The sequence below is a fragment of the Orycteropus afer genome, unplaced genomic scaffold (assembly GCF_000298275.1).
Source record: "Orycteropus afer afer isolate SDZICR_OR568_19922 unplaced genomic scaffold, OryAfe1.0 scaffold00113, whole genome shotgun sequence".
Lineage (NCBI taxonomy): Eukaryota > Metazoa > Chordata > Mammalia > Tubulidentata > Orycteropodidae > Orycteropus > Orycteropus afer.
The window spans coordinates 8,513,628-8,525,969 of record NW_006921700.1 but is presented as its reverse complement, the minus strand read 5'-3'; positions in this window follow the sequence as shown (position 1 = coordinate 8,525,969).

Genomic DNA, 12,342 nt, shown 5'->3' with positions numbered 1-12,342 from the left:
CTTCCGAGGAGTGGTTGGTGGGTTTGAACCACCAGCCTTCTGGTTAGCACTCAAGTGTCTTAGCCACTATGCTACCAGAGCTCCATATATATATATATATTTCCACTGTGTCCTGTAGAGTCTCTACAGGAAGGAATCAACTGGAAGGCACACAAAAATAACATAATATATATATGATAAATATAAATATATGTGTATATATATACTTAATTCACATAGCCAGAGTTGACTTTGTATGGTTTAGAAAGTAGAGGTTTACCTCCCTACAACCAGATAGTCCATTAGTGATTTATTTGGTTAATTAAGGATTCCAATGAGAGTTAATTCATTAGTCATTGACTCTTTGCTGTGAATTACTTGAAATAATCTCTCCTTCTAGCAAAATCCCAAAAGGGTAAATGCCAGAGTTGGCATTCCAAGATGGGCCTCCAGATGCCTCATCCAGTGCTCTTTCCACTATAACCAATAGGGAATTAGTCATTTCCTCCTACCCTTCACTCTGCAAGATACATGGTTTCTTGCTACACTGAGTATTGTCTACTAATTGAGATGTTCCCAGTGCTCTCCAGAGATTCAACTCCATCTTTCTGGTTTGGTTTCAGGTACCCATAGCAAGCTTTCCTAATTTCCTTTCCAAAACAGAAGGGAATGTTGCTTGCTCAAAGAGGGGGAAGTACAAAAAGAAAAACTAATATTCAGCCAGAAAAAAAGACCAGAATAAAGTAGGAAAAATAAAATAGGAAGTTTGAGTAGCTTATCAATTCAGAGGCTTTTATTTTATTATCTTATTTTATTTCCACCTGCATCAAGGATTGTTTATTTCATATTTTAAAATTAAACAGATCAAGGCCTACGAATGTTCAGATAAATAAAATGTCCCATTGCAACTGTCCATATATTCATCAGGGAAGTTTTTTATTTATTTTTTTTAATTTGTATTGTGATTTGGGTGGAAGTTTACAGAGCAAATCCATTTTACATACAGCAGTTCATACACATTTTGTTTCATGACATTGATTAAAATTTCCCACAATGTAATAGCTCTCTTCCTACTTCTTCCCCATAGTTACCTCTTCCCTGTATCCTTCCCTCCCATGTACTTCCACCTCAAGCTGTCTAACTGTGCAAACATTGCTCTTCTATTCTCCCATGATTGATATCTCCAAGGAGTGTATCTACCTAATCTAAGTGTTCAGCTCACATGCCTGTCTATTGTTTGTCTGGAAGCCACAGGAATGGCAGCTAGGGGCTGTAACCTCAGGGATCTCACCAGGTTCTTTCAGACCAGCAAACCTGGTCTTCTTTTTTATGATTTTGAATTTTGTTCCACATTTTTCTCCCAGTCTATCTGGGATCTCCTGCACTGTTGCCCCTCTGAGTGGTTGACAGTGGCAGCCAGGCAACATCTAGTTCTTCTGGTCTCATGGTCATATAGATTGAGGATTGCATGGTCTACCAGTCTCTTGGACTAATTGTTTCCATTTGGTTTTCTTCATTCTTCTTTGCTCTGAACGAGGAGAGACCTATTGTTGCATCTAGATGGTCACTTGCAAGCTTTTAGGATCCCAGTCACCACTCACCAAAGTAGAACGTAAAACAATGTTTTTGTGTAGTGTGTTATGCCATTTGAGCTGTATGTCCCTTGTGACCACAGTCCCAAGCCCACTGGTCCAACTACTAGCTCCTTTTGGGTAGCTAGCTATGGCCAGATGCCACCACAACCTTGTCCCTTGTCAGCTCTACTGTACACCTGGACATTCTTACACTGCATACAAATATGCTTATAGAAACATCATCTGCCAACCCTATACATGGTCATGGGCAAACTACCCCCTACAGAAGCTTTTATGTTTGATGCTTTCTTGCCCCTATCTCTGGCCTTATCCCGTCCAGAACTCCTCAATATTCTTTCCATTCTCCCCTCTAGCCCACAATTCCCCACAATAGCCCAAACACTAACCAATAAAAACAAGTTAAATGTCACTCCCCTTGGAGACACTTGCATTTTAACAAGACTTGTAAACCTCAAACAAAAGAAATAAAACCCCTGAAGTGATATTTCTAGCATTAGAAAGTAGTGTTTCTTGCTTGATTCTGAGTTAGAAAATTCTGTTTCTCCCTCATGGAATTCACCACAGAAGGATCCTTGAAGAATTAAGAATACATAAGTGCTAAAATCCTACCATTCTGTCCTGTATGTCAGAATCTGGGAGATGAAATTAAGAACCCCAGAGTGAGAGGGTTTGGACAAAGGGATGTGGTGAAAATTAGAGAAAATGGAACTATCTGAGGCACTCTTTTGAAATGTGTTTTGAAACCCCTTGCTGTCAAGTCAGTTCCAACTCATAGTGACCCTAAAGACAGAGTAGAATTGTCCCATAGGCTGGAGTCTTTATGGAAGCAGACTGTCACATCTTTCTCTCAAGGAGCACCTCATGGGTTCAGACCACTGAACTTTGAGTTAGCAGGTGGATGCTTAAAGACTTTGCCACCAGACTCCTTTGTGTTTTGAAAACGGGCAGAGAAAATATTTGAACATATCAACATTTAGTTTAACAAAGCGGCTTATGTTGTTGTTGTTGTTAGGTGTTATAGAGTTGTTTTTCACTCATAGTGACCTCATGTACAACAAAATGAAACAATGCCTGGTCTTGCACATCCTTACAATCGTTGCTGTGCTTAAGCCTATTGTTGTAGCAATAGTGTCAATCCATCTCATTGAGGGGGTCTTCATGATATCTTTCTCTAGGGACTGGTTCCTCTTCATAACATGTCCAAAGTATGTGAGGGAAGTCTCACCAACCTTGCTTCTAAGAAGCATTCCAGCTGAGCTTCCTACAAGACAGATTTTTTCCTTCTTGTAGCAGTCCATGATACATTCAGTATTGTTGCCCAGTCCCACAATTCAAATGCATCAATTCTCTTGTGGTCTTTCTTATTCATTGTCCAGCTCTCATATGCATGTGAGACTATTGAAAATATCATGGCTTGTGTCAGATGCATCTTAGTCTTCAAAATGACATCTTTCTCTTTAACACTTTAAAGAAGTTGTTTGCAGCATATTTTTCTAATCAATACATCATTTGAATACTAGAACAGTGACCTTGTTTAGAGCAAGTTTCCAACACATTGTGTTGAACTAAGGAATGAATGAATATGTTTACAAAGATTCATAAGATGCCTAAACTGAGAAGCACTCAAAAGACCTCTATTCCAATTTCCACTTCATGCAGATACCCCCCTCTCAGCATTCCTGATAGCTTCTTCTGCTTCAAACAACCATGTTATAAAAGCAAGTTTCTCTTACCACAGCCTTCTGTATTTTCATGAGTACATAGTCACTCACATTTACTGCACAATTTCACCTGGTTTCTAAGCCTTAGGAGACATGCAGCAAAAATTAGGACAGGGAAGGGTCTGCTACAGAGACTGGAGGAAGATGGAACATCTGATAGTTTGACAAAACTCCTTGAAGCTCATGTGAGAATTTGAAATCTGGATGCCTGTGAAGGAAAATGTTATGCCCAACTAAATAATGCTTAAAAGTAGATGCAAAATAAATATCTTTTTCCTCCAGGACAAATACAAGTTGAAAATATTGTAGACACGACTCAGTAACTGAAAACCAATTGCCTCGGAGTCAAGTCCAACCCACAGCAAGCCCATGTGTGTCAGAGTAGAACTGTGGTCCGGAGGGTTTTCAGTGGCTGATTTTGCAGAAGTAGAGCATCAGACCTTACTTCCATGTCACCTCTTGGTGGACTCAAACCTCCAACCCTTAGGATAAGAGCAAGTGTGTTACTGCTTGCATCACTCAGGGATGCCTTAGTAACTAAAATCTAAAAACCAAATCCACTGCCATCAAGTCGATTCCAACTCATAGCAACTCGCAACTCTATAGGACAGAGTAGAACTGCCCCAAAGGGTTTTCAAGGCTGTAAATCTTTATGGAAGCAGACTGCCTCATCTTTTTCCCACAGACCAGCTAATGGGTTCAAACTGCAGACCTTAGCAGCCCAATGCTCTAACCATTTAGCCACCAGAGATCCATACTATCATAGAGTAGAAAAGTCATTATTAAGAACCTGTATGTTGCCATCGAACTATCTGGGTTCCAGTCCTCATTAGGAGAATGACTTTAGGTAATAGCTTAACCTTTGTAAGTTCCAAGTGACACAAATACATTAGGATTATAGTCTTCCTCTGAGAGATCTTGTAAGTATTGGTACGGTGTTTATAAAACACCTAGCCTCAGACACTGACATAGAGTTAACCTTGAAAAATTCACTTCTCTTATTACAATAATACTGTTTATTGTGATGGCTTTATGTTTTAAATAAAAGGATACATTCTGTGCAGTAAATTTTATAACTTTATATCCAACACTATTACTCTTTTTAAGTTTTAGTATAAAATAAATGAAACTTCAAATACCCAGAAAACCTGGCACAATTCCTATTAATAGTAATACAACTTTTATTTTTACAATATTTTATATTTTGCAAAGCCTTTTCATAGCTATTCTCTCGTTTGACAATTCACATCTGTTCATTCACTGAATAATATAAAGCTCCAGCAATATTTTGTAATAAGAGTTACCTATAGCCTAGTTCAAGGACCAGCTGCATCTCTTTAGTCTTAATGTTTGGTTTGGCCAAATCAGATTTCCCAAGCCAGAAAGCACAGAGCCAATTTGTTCTCTTGAAAGCTCAAATATTAAAGGTAGGAAAGAGAAGTCTTTATCTTAAAAAGGCAGCTTGGAGGTGTCAGTTAAATATGCTGCCGCCTACAGATGCTTAACCTGGAGAAATCAGAAATGATGGAGGATTAAAGATTATGCGCCTACAATAATTTTGGAAAATGAAGGAGTCCCTCAGGTAGAAAAATGATCCATTAGCCCAAAACTTTTCAAGTAACAGCCTATAAATATTTGAAGTGTTTAACTTCTAAGGAGGCAAAGGAATTATTCAACCTAGTAAAAGGAGAAGTGATGAGGAGTAATGGGATGGCATTAACAAAGAGAACATTTCCTCAAAAGGGAGAACAGATAATGTCAAGGATTCTCTTAAAATAGAGACTCCTTGACTTGAAAGAGTTAAAAGAATTTGGCACTTTCTGGAAGAAGCTGATGGCTGAATTCTATTTTAAGTTCCTGTGGCCAGTGACCTGCTCGGGAGTGATTTTTTGAGTGATTTTCATAGTTCATTCAGCACTTTTAAATTGGTTTGAGTGAACCAATGTGAACAGCAGTCAGAGTAAGTAGAAAAGTTGACAGTGCTGTGGCATTTTGACACCCACTTTTGCTGTTTGAATGAACACATCCTATTTCCCCTAATGAAATGTGGTGCTTAATGAATATACCGTACTTTTCACTTTTATCTGTTCATTTGATAATTAGGAGTTCCTGGGTGTTGTAAATGATTAACACGTATGGCTACTAACTGAGAAGTTGGTGGTTTGAGTTCACCCACAGTGACTCTGAAGAAAGGCCTGGAGATCCACTTTTGAAAAATCAGCCATTATAAACCCTCTGGAGCACAGTTCTGCTCTGACACACATGGGTCACCATGACTCAGAGATGACTTGAGACAACTGGTTTAAGGAGTTGTGATGGTGTAGTGCCTAAGGCATTTGACTGCTAACCGGAAGGCTGGGGGTTCAAACCCACCAGCCACTCCTTGGAAGGAAGGTTGGGCCATCTATTTCCATAGTGATACCATCTCGGAAACCCAAGGAGGGGTCGCTATGAGTCAGATCTGACTGGACAGCAGTGAGTTTGAGTAAATAAGAGAAGGAAAAGGCAAAAGGCTGGACTAGAGCGAATAGGTGAGTGCTCAGCTTGCTTTCAGGCATCTACAAATCATATAAACATCACCCTGAACAACCAGCCCCAAGGCAGCTGCCCCTATGTGTGCACACTTCCTTCAGGGTTCCCTTCGGTGACTTCTAACCATCAAGCCTACCTTTTGTATTTTTTACTTTCGATGTTAACTCTGAAGTCAAGAGATTAATTTTAACTAATTTGCTAACTACAAGAATTATCTTCAAGAGAAGTTTGTTTCCAGACTCCCTGGACACCCAAATTATTCCCTATTTCTCCCTCTACTATTATCACCAATAACTTTCTAAGATTTAAAATGAGCTCAAACATGACACTTTAATGTTGATTATGAGCATATATTCATTTTAAACTTATATATTGTCATTTATAAGATAAAATTAATTCATTGTCTAATTCACACAACAAACACTTTTGAGCACTACTGTTCAAGGTAGGATAATAATACACGAAGGTGGTGGGTACAAAGATTAATGATGGTAGTCTTTACTTTTAAAGAGCTTTAATGTCTATCAGTAAAGATAAAGCATGTATACCAATAATCAAAATAAAATGTAGAAAGTACATGCCAAAGATACTACAGCTGTATTGAAATTAATATCTTACATTTGAATAGTTTCATAGTTTAGAAAATATGTTTGTGCAAAAGAAAGACAATTTGTGTTACTAGGGAATCTTCATGGAGAACTGGAATTTCTTGTTGACCACAGAAAATGGGCAGGACATGTATTCTCATCCTTGAAGTTGTAACACTTTACATAGCTATGGGCAGTAATGTATTCTCATCCTTGAAGTTATAACACTTTACATAACTATGCATTGTTGTTAGGTGCCATTGAGTTGCATCCAACTCATAGTTACCCTACATACAACAGAATGAAACATTGCTCTCTGCCCAATACTATGCTATCTTCACTGTTGTTGCTACGTTTGAGCCCATTGTTGCAGCCAATATGTCAATCCATCTTGTTCAGGGTCTTCCTCATTTTTGCTGACCCTCTACCAAGCATGATATCCTTCTCCAGGGACTGATCCTTCCTGATAACATGTCCAGAGTACATGAGATGGAGTCTTGCCATCTCATTTCTAAGGAACACTCTGGCTATAGTTTTTGCAAGACAAATTTGTTCATTCTTCTGGCAGACTAAGGTATATTTAATAGTCTTCACCAACAACAATAATTCAAAGGTATCAATTCTGTGGGTTCCTTATTCGTTTTCCAGCTTTTCTATGCATACGAGGCAATTGAAAATACCATGGCTTAGGTCAGGCACACCTTAGTTCTCAAAGTGACATCTTTTGCCCAACACAATGTATCACTAGATTTGTTGACTCTGCTTCCAAGGATTTTGATTGTGGTTCCAAATGGAGGTAATACCTTTTTAAGGGTCATGTACTGATGACAGAGAAAACATATAAAGCACTCAGATGTAGCAATATTTCAATAAATATTAGTTATCTTCTCTAGTTACAGTTGTTACAGCTTTGGTTGTTACATAATACTGATAGAATCTGTGATTTACTTGTTATGATCCCTAGGTCTACTACACAAGTTTCAATTATAGCATTGTTCCTATCTGAAAATATCATCTGGCTCTCAGTGATCTGTGTTTGATAATCTTTCCTGTGTGGTTTCCAGAAACATGGCTTGATGAAAAACAAGGACTCTCTTTTATATCAGTGTGTGAATACATATATAGATACATAAAAAATATACTTGTATTTCTTTCAAGTACTTCAAGTAATGCATTCTAATGTTTAGCAAAGTGTTAGACAACAGGGTTTCTACCAGATGTTTTTGAATGACTGGCTATCAATCATTTGTAATTAGCACACTGTATGTAAATTTATGCAACTTAAGTGCTTGAAAACAATTTATTCTTGTAAGTAGGTTAAATTGTCCCTTTTACAATCCTGTTTACATTGGTAATTTATTTAAAATACCCTTGTTTCATTGATGGTAAACTTTACCTCTACCCAAGTTCAAATTCTCTCTCATTTTGGCTAAGTGCCATCTGAACTTACAAGGTTATATTGTACTAAGGAAAAAAAATTGTGGAGTACCAAGTTCCATCAATCAAGTGTTGGCTGTCAGTGACAGGAAATTGGCACATGCACAAGGACCCTTGACCAGATGGTAGACATCTGTGTGTTTCTCATCAGTAGGGCCAGGTCAATCACACACCCTTCACAGATAGGCCTCAAAGAGTTGGGGCCTCTTAGGTAGAGGACACTTCAGGGCTGTTAAAACATTTTGGTTATAAGCAGCAAGAAGGAAAATGACACCTCAGATGCCTTGAACTTTCTTTTTTTTTGAATTATGTCATAGAATCTAGGACAGGAGCCAAATGTGATCTCCTTGGGAGTCTCCAAGATTTGGTTAGTACCTATGGCTTCAGAATATAGCGCAAGACACACAGAAGCAATCTTTGAACACATGCTGGGTGCGAGGCCAGGGAACTTGGACTCTAACTCAGGCTCCTTCCCAGGCTGGAGTTTCACTTTCTTTTTGCAAAGTGGAAATGCATTCTCTACCTCTTATACCTTTCAGGAAATGCTCAAGGGTCCCATAAGCAGTAGAATGTGGACATACTTCTTGTGTGCAGAGAGAGCAGGAGAATAAGCATTGCACCCCAATCTCTCTCACCTACTTGCATCCCAGTTGCCCTTCGTAACAAAATTAAGCATTGTGTCCTCCATGAGACCCACCCCTGTTCTGCCACTCAGGTCACTCCTTCTAAGTCTTAAGTGCTAGAATCTTTAAGATCTAACAGAGTCTGGTACTATTCTGGGCTCCACTCAGAAATGGTAAGAAATTTGAGAGCAGGGCCCCTGTCTTCTCATCCTTTTTCACAGGAAGATGCTAAATAAAAATGTGTTAACTGATTCATAGCTCTGACATTTCCACTCGTATTCACAGCCCACTAGGCTGAAGTGCTCTTCCTTCACATCTCTGGCTGAAATCCTGTTAAAAGGACAAGCAGGAAACTGCCATTCTGAGGCCTTGTCAGTAAGCAACAGCCCTGCCAGTGCCCACAGATGATACCCTGCCTCATCTCTTCTGTGCAAGTGAGACGACTGGGTTAAGAGCATCTCACTGTGAAAAAGTCACCATTAAGCTTCGAAAGCACTTGCAAGTCCTACTCTCTTTTTGAAGACTGTTGTTAGTGGATTTTGATCAGCAATAAAAGTAGCAAGGGTAAGATGAGAGAGAGAGAGAGAGAAACCTTATCCTGTGATTAAAAAAAAAAAAAAAAAAAGCAACAATCATGGACATTTTAGAGAACCAAAATCTTATTCTAGTTGCCTTTAACTAGCTCTGTAACCTTGAGCAAGTCATTTTGTTAACCTGAGCCTCAGTTTCTTCTCCTCTGAAATGATAATTTGGACTACATGGCCTTTAAGGACCTTTCCCATTCTACCATTTAATGATCCCAAGTGAGAAAGCTCACAGTCCCAAGAGGATATGAATGGTCATAACACATATTGTAAAACCTACACACTTTTCTGAAAGAGTAACAAAAAAACCTACATAGGCATTTATATAAGACTTAAGTCTCTAGTGTGGCAATCTTTATAATCCTACTTAGGCAAAAACGGAACTCCTTTGCCAGAGCAGAGCAAGATAGAGGCATATTTATTTGTTTGTTCATTCATTCTTTCATTTACTTATTGTTCTAGAAATATTAACTGAGCATCTACTATGTTCTAGGCACTCTTTTAGGCTCTGGGGAAAATATAGCTGTGGACAAGATAGATTAAATCGTGACCTCTCTGAAACTTGTATTCCAGTATTCTAATAGTGATGGATAATGAACAAGTAAAAATATAATATATGAAATAATGTTAAGAAATATGAAAAAGAATTAAGATAACAGGAATGGGAAACGAATGTATCTGGTGCATTTGAGGAACAACTAAGAAGCCAAGTGTCTGGAGCAGAGATAAAACAGGGAGAGTGGTAGGAAAGGAGGTCAGAGAAGTGGTGGGATCAGATTTAATAGGACCTTATACGATGTAGGTGTTTGGGCTTTTACTCTGAGTGAGATGGGAGCAGTTGCATGATTGGGGTAAAGGAGTGGCTTGATATGATTTCTATTTTAGAAAAATCACTCTTCTGCTTTGTGGAGAATGGAAGGGAAAGGATGGAGGCAGAAAGACAAGTTTGGAGTCAACTTGAATAGTTCAATATGGAATAGATGGTTGTCAGACTAGGGAAGCAGTGATCTGAAAGACTGAGATTGACTGAAGTTGCGGATGGATTGAATATGTGGCACTGGAGAAAGAGAGATGTCAAAGATAACTAAGGTTAAGGATGACTCTAAATTTTTTAAATATACTTTTGTGGGAGCATGAGGTTCTGGAGCAACTGATAGGATAGAGATGCCATTTGTGAGTTAGGGAAAAGAGTGAGGCTATAAGGACTTTGGTCAAGAAGACTGTTTTAAACATGTACATCTTGAGTTGACTATTAAACATCCAAGTAGGGTATGGAAATGAAAGTTACAGACAAGTGTCTGAAGATAGCATAGAAGTCAAATGCAGAGATATAAATTTAAGCATCATCAACATAAGACCGTATTTAAAGTCATGAGACTGAATGTGTTCACAAGAGAAAGGAGAGAATAGAGAAGATGAGCATGAACTAAACCCTGGGGCTCTCCAACATTTGAAGGTAGGATGATGATGAGAGTGATCAGCTCAGTGAAATGTTGCTAGTAAATCCAATAGGATGCTAGGATGAGGTGTTTGACTTAGCATTCTCATTGCGGCACAGGCCATTTTTTTCTTCCTCACACGCAATTATGGTTCTTATCTATTGTCTTCCCTGCTAATCAGAGTATGAGGCATGATCATAAAATTAAAACCAAAGCCTTTGTCTACCACTCAACTGAAGGCTCAGGACTGGTTTCTATTTGAGATGAGTGTGTGTGTGTGTGTGTGTGTGTGTCTGAGAGAAAGAGACAAGGAAAGACACAGAGAGACAGCAAGATATTATGCCAAGAAACACAACATGATTAGACATTGCCCTGGCTTTGAGGAGCTTTCTTTAGAAAAAAAGATAGGAAAACCATTAAGAAGTCAATGTAGATTCAAAATACACTTAACTGTCTGCAGAAAACCAAAACAGAAAGATTATGCAATCAGGTAGGTGCTGTGGACTGGGAAGGCTCTATAATGCCTGGAAATTACGGTGACTATCTTTGGAAAAGCTAAGGAATTAATGTGTTTTCAGGAAATCATACCCTAAGTCATTTCTCAAATTATATTATTACATTCTAACTTTGCTTAAGAATGTCCAAAGGTACTCTACTGTTTAGAGTATAATCTATCCCAGTAACCCTGGTTGGCATTCAAGATGTTTCAAAAATTGGTTCCAACCCATCTTTCTAAACATTTTCTAGCCAAAGAGCTCTCCCTTCAAACTTTTAGATCACTACTTTTCTACATACCATTTATTTGGTGTCCTGTTGCCTTGTCTTTTAACAAGTGTGTGTCTTCTCTTTTCAGGTAGATTGCAAATTATGAGAGAAATGGGACTTAATTTTATTTTTTGCCCAGTTACTACAGAACTAATATAAAATGAGTATTTAATTATGCTACCTGAATGAATACACAATCACTACCAAATATTTTCTTTCTCTACTATTCCTAATATCCACACAGATGTAAGGGACCAAAAAAAAGATGGGCATAAATATTTGGGGTGGTGGCTGAAATATTGGTAAGCTATTTAGCTGTCATGTTTTCTACATTTAAGAGAGAAATAAAACAAAGGAATCTAAGCCATGAATTGGTACATGCGTCATTTATAGTCAGAGAACTTTGTGAAACTTCTCTTCATGTTGCCCTTCTTCTTGACAAGTCACTCATGACTCACTTCCTGAGGTGGTCATCCCCTGAAAGAGAAAACTAATGTCTTTAACTATGGGCCTTAACTAGCATGACCATGTAATTAATTGTCCAGGCTAGAACAAGTTTGAGAGTGAATAAGGATGCTAATAAAAATTAAACCTGATAAAACGGGCATAAATTGGGATTGTTTTAATGACCCTTTTTGGGTTATAGACTCCTTGGCAAAAGGGTGAAAGCTTTAGTTTTTTTTTCCTGCAGAAAAATTTTATTTTGAGTTTCAGGGCAAATAAATCCTATACCAACCATTCATTAAGAATGCCTCACCCACATTGTTTCATGTCCATGTGATTGCATTGCTCCTTCCCAAGCAGTGTGTTGCTTCTAGAAGACTGTATTAAAGAGATAATATGGTATCCAAAGGTCCCTAAATTTAACCAGAAGACAACTATATGTAAGTATTCACTGCTGTACTGATACTTTGTTTGTTAAGTTTACTTCTATGAAGAAAGTCCTATTTTCTAATTAGCCAGCATTTTAAAGTGGGAAATGTGTTCCCATTTGGTGGTAAATAGTTAAAACAATTTTCTATTTATAAAAGTGTAGTGATTCCTTTTGAAATACTTCCATTTTTTTTTTTTTTTTTTTTA